This window comes from Rhinopithecus bieti, unplaced genomic scaffold, assembly GCF_001698545.2.
Source record: "Rhinopithecus bieti isolate Rb0 unplaced genomic scaffold, ASM169854v2 scaffold_20892, whole genome shotgun sequence".
NCBI classification, from domain to species: domain Eukaryota; kingdom Metazoa; phylum Chordata; class Mammalia; order Primates; family Cercopithecidae; genus Rhinopithecus; species Rhinopithecus bieti.
The window spans coordinates 119,545-138,838 of record NW_016810602.1 but is presented as its reverse complement, the minus strand read 5'-3'; positions in this window follow the sequence as shown (position 1 = coordinate 138,838).

The window sequence follows — 19,294 nt, the reverse complement described above, 5'->3', positions numbered from 1 at the left end:
GAAAATATTTAGATTTTTTATTTAGAAATTTTTGTGACAATCTTTCTGTTATTAGCAGTCTTATACTTAGGTTTCAGACACAGCTCAGGACTGACTTTGTCAATAAAATATTTCCTAGGAATTATTCTCTTCAATGATATCTTTGTTTTCCTTACAATGTTTATAAATGTTGTCTATACCCTGTAATCATCTGTATGTGGGAGGCTGCATGGTGTAGCTTAAAAAGGATAGAACTTTGGAGTCAGATAGACTTGGATTTCAGACCCTCATTAGCCCTTTATTTTGGGAAGTAATTTAACCTCTCTGAATTTCAGTTTTCTCCTCCAAAATAAAGATGACAATACCTACTTTACACAGTTTTCAGAACTAATAGAGGTAACACATATGAAAATGCCTAGCATTTTCAGATGAGATACTCAGTCATTTTTGGTTCCTTCCTCTTTGTATGTTGCTTTGGGAGCAACTTGCCACAGTTTCTTGTATACATGTCTTATTCAAAGTAGATTTTAAAGTACTTGAGACATGTGGTTATGTTCTTTACTTCTTTTGTGCCCTTTTGTCATAGCATCTATTAATGAAGTAATTGGATAGAAGGTGTTTAATAAAAAACTGGGTGATGTGAAATTTATATAGTACCTTAGGAAACATTTAAGTAAACCAGAACTTGGCTATTATTACTAAAAGGATAGTTTAGGGTAGGTGGAGTGAGGTTGAATAGTTTTAAAAGGTATGTTTTCTGGTAATAGGATGATATTTATAATGATGTGTGTTTGAGATGTTTTAGAGTATTTAATTTTGTATATTGCTTTAATTGGGTATCATTTGTGGGAGGATTATTTTAGAGTAATGAAATTTGATATCTTAAAAACTAAAATTTGAAATTATAGGTAAAAAAAATTCTGAAAATGCTGTTATGTTGATTCTGGTGATCAAAATGACACTGACAGAAGTCAAAAGTTATGCCTCTTCTCCCACTTTCAAGATAAGCACATTTTACCACAGTTTCCTTACCTTTAAATGGGGGTAAGTATGTTTACCTTGATGAACCCATCAAGGTAAACATAATGTATTCAGTATTCAACACCTACTATGTACCAAGGCCCTGTGGTAAGTGAGGGATACAATAGTGATTAAGACAGTTCAATCTTTCTTGTCTTGAAGCATATATTCTAGCACTACCATGAAAACATTATTCGGTCAAGTTGGATATTGACACATTCATGCTTCATTTATGTTTCATTTCAAGGAATAAAGTGCTTTTATATTTTATTTTTAAAATAGATAACGAGTACAAGCACCAAAACTGTTTTTATGTCAAGCCATTTTTTTGATACAAAATTTTGTTTTTTTTTTTGAGACCGACTCACTCTGTCACCCAGGCTGGCAATAGTGGTGCGATCTCAGCTTGCTGCAACCTCTGCCTCCCGGGTTCAAGCGATTCTCCTGCCTCAGCCTCCCAAGTAGCTGGGATTACAGGCACCTGCCACCATGTCTGGCTATTATTTTTTTTGGTATTTTTAGTAGAGACAGAGTTTTACCATGTTGGCCAGGCTGGTTTTGAACTCCTGACCTCAAGTGATCGGCCTGCCTCGGCCTCCCAAAGTGCTGGGATTACAGGTGTGAGCCACCGTGCCTGGTCAGCAATTATATTTCTGTATTCTTTTCTGAATATCTGTTACTGTGACGTGATAGTATGTTTCCATAACGTATGTGCTTTTCAGGTTTTACCCACTTCACCTTCCTCTTCCGGTTTTGAATCTACTATGTCCTTGGGAACCACATAAACTTGCCAAGAATTATTTGTGATATTACATCCGGTTAGATTTGAAGTGAGGGTCTAAAAGCACATATTTTCACTTTTGGGTTCAGGGCATCAGAAAATGAGTGGGTATTACTATAATAAATAGCTTTATTTATTTCTTTGTATAGTGCTTCACGATTTCAGGATCATGGCCAAATGTGTCTGCCTGATGCTCCAAATGTTAATAAAAATCCAGAAATTTATGAGTGAAAGAGATTAAGTGCAGTTTGAATGCTAAGTAAAAATGAAATGTTTCCTTTAATTATTTCTTGTTCTTTTAAAAAACACATTAACGTGCACTCAAAATTAATAATCTTTAAAGTCTAATTAGTGGTTAAGAACTGTTGGATATCTTATAAATAAGAAACTGAGTCGGGTGCGGTGGCTCACACCTGTAATCCCAGCACTTTGGGAGGCTGAGGTGGGTGGATCACGAGGTCAGGAGATCGAGACCATCCTGGCCAACATGGTGAAACCCCATCTCTACTAAAAATACAAACTTTAGGCAGGTGTGGTGGTGTGCGCCTGTAATCCCAGCTACTCGGGAGGCTGAGGCAGGAGAATCACTTGAACCCGTGAGGCAGAGATTGTAGTGAGCCGAGATTGTGCTACTGCACTCTAGCCTGGTGACACAGAGTAAGACTCCGTCTCAAAAACAAAACAAAACAAAAACAAACAAACAAACAAACAAACAAAAAACAAAATAAAGAAGAAACTGAATAGAGTAAAAATACTATTTTCAGACGTATAAAGATGAAGAAACATTTACAGGGTGGTGCCCACCCCCTCTTCACTTTCACCTAAGAGTCTATAGAGAACATTTTGATTATAGTCTAAACTGAAACGATTGTGCTTTCATAAAATTAATGTCCACATTGTAGAAGTTACATTTGAATTAAACTGCAAGTGGGCACTACCCAAAGCAATCTACAGATTCAATGCAGTCCTATCAGTGACATTCTGTACCAATGACATTCTTCACAGAAATAGGAAAAAAAAAGTTAAAATATGTATGGAACCATAAACGACCTGGAATAGCCAAAGCAATCCTGAACAAAAACAACAGAGCTGGAGACATCATACTATCAGACTTTAAAATATACTGCAAAGTGATAGTAACCAGAACAGCATGGCACTGGTGTAAAAGCAGACCAATAGACCAAAGGAACAGAGTAAGAACCCAGAAATTAATCCTGATATCTACAGCCAACTGAGTTTTGAGAAAGGTCCCAGGAACACTTGCTGATCAAAGGACAATATCTTTAAGAATTGTTTCTGGGAAAAAGGATATCTATATGCAGAAGAATGAAACTAGAGCTGCACCTCTTATTCTGTACAAAAATTAACCCAAAATAAATCAAAGACCTACATGTAAGACAGGAAACTATGGAACTGCTAGAAGAAAACATAGGGGAAATGTTTCAGGACATTGGTCTGGGAAAAAAATTTATAAAGAAGACCTCAAAAGCACAGGCAAAAAAAGCAAAAATAAGTGGATTATAGCAACCTAAAAAGCTTTTGTACAGCAAAGGAAATAACCAACAAAGTGAAAGACAGCCTACAGAATGGGAGAAAATATTTGCAAACTGCTCATCTGACAGGGGATTAATATCTAGGATATACAAGGAACTCAAACATCTTAACAGCCAAAAAATTAAAAATTAAAAAACCCAGAAAAAACAAAAAAACCCAATCTGATTTAAAAAAAGGCGGGATATTTCTCAAAAGAAGATATACAAATGGCCAAAAAATATATTAAACAATCTTCAGCATCATTAATCATCAGGAAAATGCTAATCAAAACCACAGTGAGGTATTATCTTACCCCAATTAGGATCACTATTATAAAAAAGGCAAAGAATGACAAATGCTGCCAAAGATGTAGAGAAAAGGACCTCTTATATACTGTTGATAGGAATGCAAACAAGTACAGCCACTATGGAGAATGGTATAGAGGTTCTTTAAAGGACTACAGATAGAACTACCATATGATCCATCAGTTTTGCTACTTGGCATTTACCCAAGGAAAAGGAAATCAGTATATGGAAGAGACGTGTACCATATTTATTGCAGCACTATTCACAATAGCTAAGATAAAGACTCAGTCTAGGTGTCCAACAGCAGATGAATGGACAAAGAAAATGTGATATATATACATAATGGAATACTGTTCAGCCATAAAGAATGAAATCCTGTCATTTATGGCAACATGGATGGAACTGGAGGATGTTATATTAAGGGGAATAAGCCAGGAATGGAAAGTTAAACACTGCATGTCCTCACTATTGTGTGGAAACTAATAAAAGTTGGTTTCATAGAAGTAAAGTAGAACAGAGGATACTAGAGACTGGGAAGAGTCAGGTGAAAGGGATACAGGGAGAGATTTGTTATGGGATACAAAATTACAGCTAGATTGGAGAAATAAATTCTTGTCTTCTATAGCATTGTAGGGTGACTATAGTTAACAGTAATATACAGTTTCAAATAGCTAGAAGGAGGATGTTGAATGTTCCCAACACAAATAAATGATAAATGTTCGAGATGATGGATATATTAATTATTCTAATCTGATCACCATACATTATATGTATTGAGACATCACTATGTACCTCATAAATATGTATAATTATTGTATGTCAATATAAAATATAAAAGAACATTTTAAAAATTGCAAATAAGAAAGCTCCTAAATTCTTATGTCATTATTTTAATTAGTTTAAAAAATTTATTAAAGTGTATTTATGTGTTATAAAGAATGTAAAAACATAGAAAGGTAAAATGGGAAATTAAGCCTCATCACATTACTTCTCTAGTTTCTCTCTAGTGTTAACCACTTAAAAAATCTTTTTGTTTATTCTTTTGTGTACAGTCATATATTTGATGTATTTGAATATGTGTGTGTCATACAATACATCAGAGTTTGCAAATTGATGGACCACTGGCCCTATTTGACCAATGTTTCATTGGCCCCCTATTGTATTTTAGAAAAAGTATTTGTTTCTAACACTTAAAAAAAGACATTTCATATAAAATCCCTGCTTTTTTTTGCTTCTTAAGATTCAGCAACACACAACATGTTTCTCAGATAATAGTTGTTTAGAGTTCCTGTCCACATAAGATAGGACATGCATTCTCCAGGTTCCCACAGTTTCTGTTTAATATGTGTTGGCTGCCTGACCTTGGTAGGCATTTGAGATTGTGGTTCTTGCTCATACATAGTATTTTGCACTTTCTTCCTTCACTCCCTAACTCTGTAGCATATTTTGGACATCTTTTCATATTAGTGAAAATAATAGTAGTTAACTTTATTGAGAGCCTATGAAGTGTAAAATACCTTCTAGAGCCTGTTACAGAACCTGTTAATTCATTTAATCCTCATAATAATATGTTAGTGTTATCACCATTTTACAGTTGAGTAAATTGTCGCAGAGAGAGATTAAGTAACTTGCTCAAGTTAGTGCAGTAAACGAACAGGCTGCAAATTGAATCTATGTAATCTGTCCGTAGAATGTAAGCTCTTAACTACTACATTGTACTCCTTGGCATGTCAGAATTATTTCATAGAGATCTTCAAAGATGTTTATATATATCTTCCACTTTAATGGGTCTATCTTATTGCATTGTAGGTTATGCTATATTTAATTAGTCCTTAATTGATGGACATCGAGGTTTCTAATTTTTCACTGAGACAAATGTTGTAGATAATAATATTATACATTTATCATTACATGTTTATAAGTTTTTTATAATGTAAGATTATGTAAAATTTTGGGATCAAGGGTGTATTAACTTAAAAATTTTAATAGATAATTTACTTGCCAATAAAGATGTATTAATTAATATTCCCACCTTCATTGGGTATTAGCTTTTTAGCTTTACAAGTTCTTTTGAATGTATCTCTTGAGTTACACAGGAGCCTTTTATTAGGATTCTTTATTGCAAATGAGAGTTACTGAGATCAAAATTAGCTTAAGTGAAGAGGGAAACTTACATAGCTGTAGATTACAGAGGAGGAGCAGATCTAAGGGACTCAAATAATGTGATCGGGAAGCAATGTAATCATGGACTCTTACTCTCCATTTCAGTGCCCTGTTTTCTGAGTATGTTGCAGGCTGACTTTCTTCTTATAGTCAGAATTGTGAGGTTATAGAGGAGGATTAGATTGAGAAGTTAAAGTAATAGACAATTTCATGTTTTCTCCTTCCCAATTAGTGAGTCCAGAGGAAATATTTCCTTTTATTTTTTAACTTTTATTTTAGGTTCAAGGGTACATGTGCAGGTTTGTTATATAGGTAAACTCATGTCAAAGGGGTTGTTGTACAGATAATTTCATCACCTAGGTACAAAGCCTGGTACCCAATAGTTATTTTTCCTGCTTATCCGATAACTCTTTCCACCCCCTACCCTCAAGTAGGCCCCAGTGTCTGTCCTTCCCTTCTTTGTGTCCATGAGTTCTTTTAGCTCCCACTTATAAGTGAGAACATCTGGTATTTGATTTTCTGTTCCTACATTAGTTTGTTGAGGATAATGCCCTCCAGTTCCATCCATGTTCCCACAGAAGACATGATCTCATTTTTTTTTTGTGACTGAATAGTATTCCATGATGTATGTATACAAACCACATTTCTTTTATCCAATTTGCCATTGAAGGGCATTTAGGTTGATTCCATGCTATTGTGAATAGTGGTGCAGTGAACATTCATGTGTATGTGTCTTTATGGTAGAATGATTTCTATTTCTCTGGGTATATACCCAGTAATGGAATTGCTGGTTAAATGGTAGTCAGAGGAATTTTTTTTTCTCCTGACATTTGTATATAAACTTCCAGGATGCTCCTTCACCTGGCATGACTCACATGTCAATTTTGGAGCTCATCGTAACCAGGAGGTTGAGGCCTCATTGGCCAGGTCTGTATCACATGTCCATCCTTGGGAGTGGGATACGAAATAGGTAACCTCACCAGAATCACATAGAGAGGATGTCTTAGTGTGGGCTGCTATAACAAAATACCTTAGACTGGGTAATTTATAAATAACAGAAATGTATTTCTTACAATTCTAGAGGTCGGGAAGTCAAAGATCAAGGCACTAGCAGATCTGGTCTGGTGGGGGCGTGTTCCTCAGGGACAATGCCTTCTTAACTGTGGCTTCTAGCTATGTCCATATATGTTGGAAGGGCAAGAGGGCTCCCTCAAGCCTCTTTTATGAGGGCACTAATCCCATTTATGAGGGTGGACCCTTTTGGACCTAATCTCCTCCAAAGGTTCTACTTCTTTAAGACCATCACAGGGTGGGCTGGGGTAGGGGGTCTGGTTTCAACATGTGAATTTTGGAGGGCGACACACACATGCACACCACAGCAGAGGGAACAAGGGAAGTCTTTAAAAGGAGAGGAGTTTCTGTCACTAAAAGGGGAAAAGTGTGCTGAGCAAGCAGACAACTTCTTTTTTAGAGGTTCACTGAAGTCTTGATGTCTTTTTGCTTCATTCTTTTTTTCCCTAAGAATATAATTCATTATACCAGTCACTGTTTCTTCTTTTTCCTGCTTCTCCCATGAAAATGCTCCTCTGACAGATAGTTTCAAATTAGAATTGGAATAAGTTAGGGTGTGACAATCAGTGGCTTAAACCCGGGCCCCCATGATGTCAAGGGTGGTTAATTTATGTATCAGGAGAACTCACAATGATTGACCTCCACTTTTTTGTACTCTATATCAGAATGGTTCTCTAAGGACATTTTAGAGTAGTAATACACACATAATTGAAATATTTTACCCATTTTTTAAAAGAGCCCTTTATGTTGCTTTATTTTGAATTTATGATCATCTATGGGTCTTAGTCTTTTTTTCTACAAATGTTGCCTCCCAATGTTTCCTAAATTTTGTTCTGGCAACACTTGTCTGGGAGATGTTATAGTATGTATTATATGAAAATGCTTTTACATGATTAAATAAATGTGGAAAGGGCTACATAATGTATCCCTCCATTTGGAGATTCACAGTATATGAAGGTATATTGAAGATGTGAGTAATAATTGTGGAACCTCTTAACCTTTGTTTAGTCTAGTGCTTCCAAATTTGTTTGAAAACTGAACAATTTTTCAAGATACACCTGAGTTCTGTTCAACACCTTTTTAGGAAATGGTAGTCTCTCCCCTGCAGATGATCTCTTGGAAATCTGTGTATGATTTTTATATTTATTCTTTTACTTTTTTTGCTGTAGAAATAATGGCTTTTCTACAGTTATCTCTATTGTGAAAATTAATTATTTTACCCTGGATTTACCTTTATAATATATGTACATATATATATTCTTTTCCTAATCACCACCTCTTTTTTTCTTTGTCCTTTTTTTCATGTTAAAATGTTGACTGAATATATTCTTATTTGATTCTAAAAATTTATGATAGCAAAGACTAGAAACTGACCAGTCTTGATTCTGTTACCACTATGTGGGGAAAGAACACTGGATGAAATTCTATTTTGGATTTTTTTCAGTGGGAGTTCAGTATCATTTTTTGTAAAATGGAAAGTTGAGTAGATGATCTCTAAAATCCCCTTCACCTCTAAAATTTTATTAATCCCAAATCTGAGGAACATGCCTCATGTTTACCATTCCATCATTGCTGAAATCTATTAGTGACAGCAAAATTATTGATCTGAAGTGTTTTCCTTCAAACAGGAAAAATTATTAGAAAAAGACACAGACATTCATAACAAGTGTAAATGAAAATGACTGTTACTTCCACTGCACAGTATGTGCAATTTTATTTCATTCAATATCACATGCTACAGAGGTTCAAATTGCTAAATATATAGACCTTAGAAAAAATTCTATGAACTTAAGTGTAATGACACATTCCCACAATCAAGCTTAGAAGAATAATAGTGACTTAGGGGTATTTGAGGTATTACCTTTTTCTTTTTGAATTTAAAATGTATTGCTACACTAGAGATCTGAAAAACAGCAACACTCCCTCCAAAATAGTTATTATTTTGCTATTATATATTTAAAATAAAGCTGTTGTAAAATAAGACATAATACTTTTGATGAACAATATTATGTTTTAAGTTCATACAGATACTCAGAATAGTAGGTGGGCTCTGGATTAGACCACCTGGGTTTATACCTAGGTGAAGTTTTTAGAGTTACTTCTCTAAGCTTTAGTTTTTTTCACCTGTAAAATGGAAAATAATACTGATATGCCTGCCTTAGAGGATGGTTGTGATAAGTGAGATAATGAAGTAAACTTTTAATGAGTGTGCCCACATACTAAATATTCATGAAATGTTTATTGTGTATTATAATAAATTTGAATATAATTATCTTAATAAACATGGCAACAGAAGCAACCTGTACGACTTTTGGGTATCTGACCTCAGTCTTGGTGTATCCCCATGCCCTTTTCCCACTATTTTATCTTATTTTAGGAACATCATTAAAGTTCAATACTGAACTGGGGTTCTGCTTGATCTAAATTCTTGTTTTCCAGCTTAAGTTTTGGGCAGTTAGAAGATGCTATTTGTAGTGTAGTAACTAACAGCAAGAATTTGAGTTTTTTAAGATATAGGTTTAAAGTAAAGTATGTACAGAAAACTGCCTCTGATAGTCTCTAAGGCTTGTTAAGACCTGTGGAGAAAATTCACGTACATATATGTGGGTACTATGGTTATGGAATACTATAACCATAGTTAAAAAGTTAAAAAGTGGCCGGGCGCGGTGGCTTAAGCCTGTAATCCCAGCACTTTGGGAGGCCGAGACGGGCGGATCACGAGGTCAGGAGATCGAGACCATCCTGGCTAACATGGTGAAACCCCGTCTCTGCTAAAAAAAAAAAAAAAAACTAGCCGGGCGAGGTGGCGGGCGCCTGTAGTCCCAGCTACTCGGGAGGCTGAGGCAGGAGAATGGCGTAAACCCGGGAGGCGGAGCTTACAGTGAGCTGAGATCTGGCCACTGCACTCCAGCCTGGGCGACAGAGCGAGACTCCGTCTCAACAACAACAACAACAACAACAACAACAAAAAGTTAAAAAGTTCTTAACTTTTTACTATAGTTACTATAACTATAGTTACTATAACCATATGGTTATGGGATACTATAACCATATGGTTATGGGATACTATAACCATATGGTTATGGGATACTATAACCATAGTTAAAAAGTTAAAGTACTCTAGTTAAAAAGGTGTTTTGAAAGTTTGAAATGCTATGCAAATGGGGCAGTAATGCAGGGTGGTAAAGTGATAATAAAATAAAGTATTTACATAGATGATTGTTGATTTGTAGTAGAGGAACTTTAAATTGGTAGATGAGAACCTTATGTGTTTGAGGCTAAATAGACAATGATTTGGGGCATAAGGGAAATAAATATTATGTATAAAAGGGAAAAGATACTTTTAGAACTATCAATTTAGATCATTGCCAACGATAAGTTTTGGTAGAAAAGTTTGGGAATCATTAATTTAGGTTTTTTAAAAAAAATTATTATTATACTTTAAGTTCTGGAGTACCTGTGCAGAACATGCAGGTGTGTTACATAGGTATACACGTGCCATGGTGGTTTGTTGTACCCATCAACCTGTCATCTACATTAGGTATTTCTCCTAATGCTATCCCTCCCCTAGCCCCTCAGCCCCCGACAGGCCCCAGTGTATGATGTTCCCCTCCTTCTGTCCATGTGTTCTCATTCTTCAACTCCCACTTATGAGTGAGAACATACGGTGTTTGGTTTTCTGTACTTGTGTTAGTTTGCTGAGAATGACAGTTTCCAGCTTCATCCATGTCCCTGGAAAGGACATGAACTCATCCTTTTTTTATGGCTGCATCGTATTCCACTGTGTATATGTGCCAACTTCTCTTTATCCAGTCTATCATTGATGGGCATTTGGGTTGGTTCCAAGTCTTTGCTATTGTGAACAGTGCCGCAGTAAACATACCTGTGCATGTGTCTTTATAGTAGCATGATTTATAATCCTTTGGGTATATATCCAGTAATAGGATTGCTGGGTCACGTGGTATTTCTGGTTCTAGATCCTTGAGGAATTGCCACAGTGTCTTCTACAATGGTTGAACTAATTTACACACCCACCAAGAATGTAAAAGTGTTCCTATAATTCTCTACATCCTCTCCAGCATCTGTTGTTTCCTGACTTAATGATCTCCATTCTAACTGGCATGAGACGGTATCACATTGTGGTTTTTATTTGCATTTCTCTAATGACCAGTGATGATGAGCTTTTTTTCATGTGTGTTGGCTGCATAAATGTCTTCTTTTGAGAAGTGTCTGTTCATATCCTTCACCCACTTTTTGATGGGGTTGTTTGTTTTTTTCTTGTAAATTTGTTTAAGTTCTTTGTAGATTCTGGATTATTAGCCCTTTGTCAGATGGACAGATTGCAAAAATTTTCTCCCATCCTGTAGGTTGCCTGATCACTCTGATGATAGTTTCTTTTGCTATGCAGAAGCTCTTTAGTTTAATTAGATCCCATTTGTCAATTTTGGTTTTTGTTGCCATTGCTTTTGGTGTTTTACTCATGAAGTTTTTGCCCATGCCTGTGTCCTGAATGGTATTGCCTAGGTTTTCTTCTAGGGTTTTTATGGTATTAGGTCTTACATTCAAGTATTTAATCCATCTTGAGTTAATTTTTGTATAAGGTGTAAAGAAGGCGCCCTGTTTCACTTTTATACATATGGATAGCCAGTTTTCCCAACACCATTTATTAAATAGGGAATCCTTTCCCCATTTCTTTTTTTTTGTCAGGTTTGTCAAAAATAAGATGGTTGTAGATGTGTGATGTTATTTCTGAGGCCTCTGTTCTGTTTCATTGGTTTATATATCTGTTTTGGTACCAGTACCATGCTGTTTTGGTTACTGTAGCCTTGTAGTATAGTTTGAAGTCAGGTAGTATGATGCCTGCAGCTTTGTTCTTTTTGCTTAGGATGTCTTGGCTATGTGGGCTCTTTTTGGTTGCATATGAAATTTAAAGCAGTTGTTTTTTTTGTTTTTTGTTTTTTTTTAAATTCTGTGAAGAAAGTCAATGGTAGCTTGATAGGGCTAGCATTGAATGTATAAATTACTTCGGGCAGCATGGCCATTTTCACAATATTGATTCTTCCTATCCATGAACATGGAATGTTTTTCCATTTCATTGTGTCCTCTCTTATTTACTTAAGCAGTGGTTTGCAGTTCTCCTTAAAGAGATCCTTCACGTCCCTTGTAAGTTGTATTCCTAGGTATTTTATTCTCTTTGTATCAGTTGTGAATGGGAGTTCACTCATGATTTGGTTGGTTGTCTGTTATTGTTGTATAGGAATGTTTGTGATTTTTGCACATTGATTTTGTATCCTGAGAGTCTGCTGAAGTTGCTTATCAGCTTAAGGAGATTTTGGGCTGAGACGATGGGGTCTTCTAAATATACAATCATGCTATCTGCAAACAGAGACAATTTGACTTCCTCTTCCTGTTTGAATACCTTTATTTCTTTCTCTTGCCTGATTGCCCTGGCCAGAAGTTCCAATACTATGTTGAATAGGAGTGGTGAGAGAGGGCATCCATGTCTTGTGCCGGTTTTCAAAGGGAATGCTGCCAGTTTTTGCCCATTCTGTATGATATTGGCTGTGGGTTTGTCATAAATAGCTCTCATTATTTAGAGATACGTTTCATCAATATCTAGTTTATTGAGAGTTTTTAGCATGAAGGGGTGTTGAATTTTGTTGAAGGCCTTTTCTGCATCTACTGAGATAATCATGTGGTTTTCATCATTGCTCCGGTTTATGTGATAGATTACATTTATTGATTTGCATGTGTTGAACCAGTGTTGCATCCCAGGGATGAAGCTGACTTGATGGTGGTGGAAAAGCTTTATGATGTGCTGCTGGATTTGGTNTTTTCGTGTATGTATCTCCTTCACTTCTGCTCTGAGCTTAGTTATTTCTTGTCTTCTGCTAGATTTTAAATTTTTTTGCTCTTGCTTCTGTAGTTCTTTTAATTGTGATGTTAGGGTGTCGATTTTAGATCTTTCCTGCTTTCTTTTGTGGGCATTTAGTGCTATAAATTTCACTCTGAACAATGCTTTAGCTGTGTCCCAGAGATTCTGGTACATTGTGTCTTTGTTCTCATTGGTTTCAAATAACTTATTTATTTCTGCCTTAATTTCATTTTTTACCCAGTATTCACTCAGGAGCAGGTTGTTCAGTTTCCATGTAGTTGTGTGGTTTTGAGTGAATTTCTTAATTCTGAGTTCTAATTTGATTGCACTTTGGTCTGAAGACTGTTTGTTATGATTTCTGTTTTTTTTGCATTTGCTGAGCAGTGTTTTACTTCCAATTTATATGCTCAATTTTAGAATAAATGTGATGTGGTCCTGAGAACAATGTATATTCTGTTGGTTTGGGGTGGAGAGTTCTGTAGATGTCTATTAGGTCTGCTTGGTCCAGAGCTGAGTTCAAGTCCTGAATAACCTTGTTAATTTTCTGTCTGGTTGATCTGTCTGATATTGACAGTGGGGTGTTAAAATCTCCCACTATTTTTGTGTGGGAGTGTAAGTCTCTTTGTAGGTCTCTATGAACTTGCATTATGAATCTGGGTGCTCCTGTATTGGGTGCATATATATTTAGGATAGTTAGTTTTTCTTTTGTATTGATCCCTTTACCATTATGTAATGTCCTGCTTTGTCTCTTGATCTTTGTTGGTTTAAAGTCTATTTTATCAAAGACTCGGATTGCCACTCATGCTTTTTTTTTTTGCTTTCCATTTGCTTGGTAAATATTCCTTTATCCCTTTATTTTTAGTCTATGTGTGTCTTTGCATGTGAGATGGGTCTCCTGAATACAGCACACCGGTGGGTCTTGACTCTATCCAATTTGGCAGTCTGTGTCTTTTAATTGGGGCATTTAGCCCATTTACCTTTAAGGTAAATATTGTTATGTGTGAATCTGATCCTGTCATTATGATGCTAGCTGGTTATTTTGCCCATTAGTTGATGCAGTTTCTTCATAGTGTCAATGGTTTTTACAATTTGGTGTGTTTTTGCAGTGGCTGGTACTGGTTGTTCCTTTCCATGTTTAGTACTTCCTTCAGGAGCTCTAGTAAGGCAGGCCTCGTGGTGACAAAATCTCTCAGCATTTGCGTGTCTGTAAAGGATTTTATTTCTCCTTCGCTTATGAAGCTTAGTTTGGCCAGATATGTAATTCTGGGTTTAAAATTCTTTTCTGTAAGAATGTTGACTATTGGCCCCCACTGTCTTTTGGCTTGTACGATTTCTACTGAGAGATCCGCTGATGGCCTTCCTTTGTGGATAACCGGACCTTTCTCTCTGGCTGCCCTTAACATTTTTTCCTTCATTTCAGCCTTGGTGAATCTGTCGATTATGTGTCTTGGGGTTGCTCTTTTCTAGTAGTCTGTTTATGGTGTTCTCTGTATTTCCTGAATTTGAATGTTGGCCTGTCTTGCTAGGTTGAGGAAGTTCTCCTGGATAATATCCTGAAGAATATTTTCCAACTTTGTTCCATTCTCTCCGTCACTTTCATGTACACCAATCAAATGTAGGTTTAGTCTTTGTTCACATAGTCCCATATTTCTTGGAGGCTTTGTTTGTTCCTTTTCATTTTTTTTTCTAATCTTGTCTTCATGCTTTATTTCATTAAGTTGATCTTCAATCTCTGATATCATTTCTTCCGCTTGATCAATTCAGCTGTTGATACTTGTGTATGCTTTATGAAGTTCTTGTGCTGTGTTTTCCTGCTCCATCAGGTCATTTATGTTCTTCTCTAAACTGGTTATTCTAGTTAGCAATTCATCTATCCTTTTTTTAAGGTTCTTAGCTTGCTTGCATTGGGTTAGAACATGCTCCTTTAGCTTGGAGGAGTTTGTTATTACCCACCTTCTGAAGCCTACTTTTGTCAATTTATCAGACTCATTCCCTGTCCAGTTTCGTTCCCTTGCTTGCCAGGAGTTGTGATCCTTTGGAGGAGAAGAGACATTCTGGTTTTTGGAATTTTCAGCATTTTTGTGCTGCTTTCTCCCTATCTTCGTGGATTTATCTACCTTTGTTCTTTGATGCTGGTGACTTTTGGAAGGGGTCTCTGAGTGGACGTCCTTTTTGTTAATGTTGGTTCTACTCCTTCTGTTTGTTAGTTTTCCTTCTAACAGTCAGGCCCCTCTGCTGCAGGTCTGCTCTAGTTTGCTGGAGGTCCACTTCAGACCTTGTTTGCCTAGGTATCACCAATGGAAGCTGCAGAACAGTAAAGATTGCTGCCTCTTCCTTCCTCTGGAAGCTTTGTTCCAGAGGGGCACCTGCCAGATGCCAGCCGGGGCTCTCCTGTATCAGGTGTCTGTGGACCCCTGCTGGGAGGTGTCTCCCAATCAGGAGGCATGGGGGTCAGGGACCCACTTGAGGAGGCAGTCTGTCCCTTAGCAGAGCTTGAGTACTATGCTCGGGGATCTGCTGCTCTCTTTAGAGCTGGCAGGCAGGGACGTTGAAGTCTGCTGAAGCTGTGCCCACAGCCACCCCTTCTCCTAGGTACTCTGTCTCAGGGTGATGGAGGTTTTATCTATAAGCCCCTGACTGGGGCGCCTGCCTTTTTTCCACAGATGCCCTGCCAGGGAGGAGGATTCTAGAGAGGCAGTCTGGCTACAGTGACTTGGCTGAGCTATGGAGGGTTCCATCGGGTTGGAACCTCCCCCGGCTTTGTTTACACTGTGAGGGGAAAACTGCCTACTCAAGCGTCAGTAATGGCAGACGCCCCTCCTTGCCCCAAGCTGGAGCCCCAGGTCCACTTCAGACTGTTTTGCTGGCAGGGAGAATTTCAAACTAGTCGATCTTAGCTTGCTGGTCTCCATGGGGACGGTTTCCCCTGAACTAGACCACTTGGGTCCCTGGCATAAGCCAGGCTTATACTGGACTTGGATTTTCAAATTTTCTTTTGCAGGTGGGTTTGTGAAGTGTTAATTTAAAAAACATTGTCAGGAGGCTGAGGCAGGAGAATCGCTTGAACCTGGGAGGCAGAGATTGCAGTGAGCCAAGATTGCGCCATTGCACTCCAGCCTGGGCTACTTAAGAGCGAAACTCCATCCCAAAACAAACAAAATTGTCAAGTATGCATCACAATGAAACATTCATTTCTGATTTTTAGCACAATTCAGGAGTAGGTCATATAATACATGACAAACTCAAAGATGAATAATGCAGACTCCCCAAATAGTAGAAACTTTTTTAAGCAGCTGAATAGTAATGGATCTAATTTTGTTATTTTATTGTTATTCTGTCTATGAGTAATATATTGGTCTGACTGTAGCCTGACTTGTTAACAAACAATACAGCTCAACTCAACATGTAGTGTATCATGTACTTTGCATGGTGTTAGGCTAAAATTACTAAGTATTCATAATGTTATGCTTTAAGTGTGATTAGTTGGTTGTAAAATGGTTTAAATTTTAAGGTATTTTTATATTAAAACACTTGCCAAGTACTGTATGACAGGGTTTGCAAAACTTTTTTAGTAAAAGACTAGATGGTGAATTTTTAGGCTTTGTGAGCTGTATATGATTTCTCTCACAACTATTTAGCTCTGCCCTTGTAGCATGAAAGCAGCTGTAGACAGTGTATAAATGAGTGAGCATTATAGTGTCCCACCAAAACTTTAGTTATGAAAAGAAATGGCAGGCCAGAATTGGTCTAAGGGCTGTAGTTTGCCAACTCCTGCTCAAGACGTAGTCTGTTGTAAGGAAAATATAATTCCAGGTTACCTGCATGTGAATCGAACTTTTATATTAGTTAAAATTTGTGTTACAAAACATCTCAAAACTTAGTTACTTGGAACTACGATTTAGTATTTTTCACATTTCTGTGCACTAACTTCATTCTGCTTCAGGTGGCGTTTGTTGGGGTTCTGATAGAACTGTGATATCTGGAGGCTCAACTGGGATTGTTGGCCAGGGCTTTGGTTCTCCTACATATGGCTCTTTCTGTATGGCTGATTCCTTAGGCTCATGGTGTGATAGCTGGGTTATAAGAAGTATTCTAAGAGCAAGTATTGTGAGACAGAGGAAGCAGAAGATGCCAGGCCAAGGGACAGGCCTGAAACTTTCACAGCGTCACTTCTGCTATTATTCTGTTTGTCAGATAGTCACAGGCTCAGCCCAGAGTCTTTGTGGGAAGGATTACTCAAGGGTGTAAATGCTAGGAAGCATGGTTAATTGAGGATATTCAAAGTATCCTCAGAATATCATGAGATTGTTTTGGTAGCAAGTGACAACTCAAATTGAACTAGCTTTAGTAAAAGGGAACAATTATTGTAAGAATATTGGGATGTCTGTCTCACAAAACCCAAACACAAGATTGGGTCCAAGGAACACTGGACCCAGGATTGAAGATTCCCGAGGACTGTTTCTCATCTTTGCTCCACCTTATAAGTAGTCTTCATTTTCTCTTATCACAGATTTCCCTTTTCCACTTTGGGAAAAACAGTGTCAACACTTCCCTAATTGTTTACTTATTACCATTTCAGCCATTCAGAGGACTGACTATTTTTGCAGTGTTTCTAATATGTTTGAGGAAGAACGCTGATTGTCCTAGATCAGTCATATGTGATCAGAGGATAGAGCTTAGGTTCTACAAACCATGTTGACAGGAACAAGATCAGTTAACATCAAAGGGATGCTGAGTGTGTAGTCCCTGAATAGTCCACTTGCCTTCTCCCTAGCCATCTATTTATTAACAAGTTAATAATTTGTTAATCAATTTAATAAATGTTTTTTTACCCCATTACAGGCCTAATTTACTTCCTTATTCAGCTGTCTGCTTATGGCTATTTCATTGTTCTACTGGTGTGTAAGCTAAAGTAAGGACTGAAATTAGTTCAGTATCTTGAATATTTATTCTAATCTCTTCCTGCTTTGAGTAGAGGACAGCAGCTTTTAGTATCTACTATCTTACTTTGCCACCATCAACATAGAGTAGTATGTAAAGATGATCTTACTATGTTGTCACCATTGATTTCCAGGGTTGACTTAGCCGATCTGGTTGGCTGAATGGGTATATCCTTCCTTTGGAAAGGGCCCATGTGCATACATGAAAGCAAGTAGCTAAAATACAGAATGAAATAAAAACTGTAATAGAAGTGCAAGCAATATGCCGTGGGTGCACAGAGGAAGGAACAATTAATTTTGACTGAATGGCTGTAGGAGGGATGGCATTTTAAAGCAGGTAGTGTTTCAGTGAGGCCTGGAAGAATGAATAACTCATCCTTAGAAAAGAAAAGAAAGGAAAAGAAAAGAAAAGAAAAGTAATCCGGCTGTCAAGTTTCTTGTCTGCTCAAACGGTGGTACCGGAGTGTCTAGGCTAAAGTAGATGAACTTAAATATGGGTATTGGACATTCAGGATAAATAGCAGTATGCAGTTATCTGATTTTAATCGTCTTAAATTAGAATTACAGGAGTGAACACAGTTTTGTTACAGTTATGCCTTTGGTGACTATCTGGTAATTTGAAATTTGAGAATTTTCAAATACTCAGATTTTTGGATATAGGAAGAACTTTAAGGATTATCTATACTAACACACTCTAGTAGGTAAAGAAACTAAGACCCAGTTAGATGATTTATTTAAGGTTACATATCTAAATGACTGAGTTGGGGCTAAAATACTTTTCTCCTGGTCTTGGGTATTTTTGAAGAATTATCCAGTGTATCCTTTATTGTAAGAAGATTTTCTCAAACTATACATCCATATGAATTGCTGGCTGTACTAGCAATTTTTAAATTTGAGATACACATACAGTAAAATGTACAAATGTTAATTGTATAGCATGGTGAGTTTTTTATGTGTACAGTCTCTTACAAGTAACACTCAGGTCACAATGTAGAACATCTCCAGCACTCCAGAAGCCTCCCCTTCATGTTTTTCACAGGTTAATTAATATCCACTTCTCCTGTCACTCCCGAGTAATTATTATTCTGATTTTTATCATCATAGATTAGTCTTGCCTGTTTTTGCACTTTATGTACAAGGAATGACTTCTTTCATTTATTGTGGTTATGATATTCATTCATGATGTTGGTATACCTTGGTTCTTTTTATTGCTATGTAGTGTTTCATTGAATGAATGGATCATTGTTTGTTCTTCTGTTAATGGACATTTAAATTGTTTCTAATTTTTGACTTAGAAAAGCTGCTATGAATATTCTTATATATGTCTTTTTATGAGTATATTGTTTCATTTTTAAGAGTATATTTGCTGGATGGTTGTCTTCCAAAGTAGTTATGCCATTTTACATCCCCACCAGCATTGTAGGAGGGTTTGAGCAATTCTACATTTTTGTCAATATTGTGTATTGTCAGTCTTTTTACTTTTAGTCATTCTGGTCAGTGTGCGCTGACTTCTCCTTTTCATTTCCCAGGTAAATAATGATGGTGATCACCTTTTAATATATTAATTTTTGATATATTTTAAAGTTATGCTGTCTTTGTCTTATGGATTTATAGGAATTCCTTATGT